The sequence below is a fragment of the Haplochromis burtoni genome, unplaced genomic scaffold (genome assembly GCF_018398535.1).
Source record: "Haplochromis burtoni strain Fernald_Lab_line unplaced genomic scaffold, NCSU_Asbu1 Contig_767, whole genome shotgun sequence".
Taxonomy (NCBI): domain Eukaryota; kingdom Metazoa; phylum Chordata; class Actinopteri; order Cichliformes; family Cichlidae; genus Haplochromis; species Haplochromis burtoni.
Genome location: NW_024583128.1, coordinates 14,548 through 15,611, shown reverse-complemented (window position 1 = coordinate 15,611; position 1,064 = coordinate 14,548).

Genomic DNA, 1,064 nt, shown 5'->3' with positions numbered 1-1,064 from the left:
GTTACCACTGGGTGGCTGTAGCTCAGGAAGTAGAGCAGGTCATCTATTGATATTGGAAGGTTAGTGGTTCGATCCTTGGCTCCTCCAGTCTACATGCCAAGAGTTTGAATGTGTATGAAATTAGGAAGCACTCAGTTTAGAGAAAGTGTGTGATTGGGTGAATGTAGCATGTTGTATAGAGCACTCTGGAAAGTGCTCTATACAAAGTGCTATAAAAGAATCAGTCCATTCACTGTTTGAACAGAGTTACGTCATGTTACTTCTGCACTATTATGTTCCGACACATGTTGTAATTACATGGCTTGATTAAAGTACACATTAGGCTGACATCTGGGGCCAGAGCTGAAACTGTTCTGGGCCAACACAGGGCCAGCAGTGTGTCTGCAACTGGCTATGTGCTGGCCCATGTGTGGGCCACCTCTGGCAAACCTTATCTGGGCCACCGAATCGCCACCATTCTTTGCGGTATGTGGGCTGTGTGTAAGCACATTTTGTGGGCCAGATCTGGCCCATACCAATTAGCTATGCGGGTGGGAGGCGATCAAAAATGTTCACCCAGAAGTTGAAGGTGTTGCTTGGTAAACCTCTAGGCAACCGGTTGGTCACCACACTAACCTGCTATCTGTCACCAAAAGAAATTCAATCCAATCACCGGGCAACCACCGACTTTTTTTTTCTAGTCAAAAGGAGGTTGGCACCAAACTTTAACTCCAGTGTGACTGAGTGGTTACAGCTTATACCAGTGAGAGAGAACCAATCACAGTTAATACTGTCCACATACAGCATGTAATCCAGTGCAGGTTTAGATGACAAAATAATTTTAAATCATTTCAGTTTTCTGGTTCTGTATTCTATTTTAAAAACTTCTTTACAATTTTTCTTTAGTTGTATTTTTATAATGGCAACATTAAGCTAATGAGCTAAAAGTCCCCAATCCTTAGGCCCCATGGGGGCAAATTAAGGTTTTTCATACACTGGCAAAACTCTTGCTGGTTCTTAATGACACTTAAAAAGTAGAAAAAGGAAGTATAATTGGCAGTTTTAAAGGAGAGGATATACAAAGT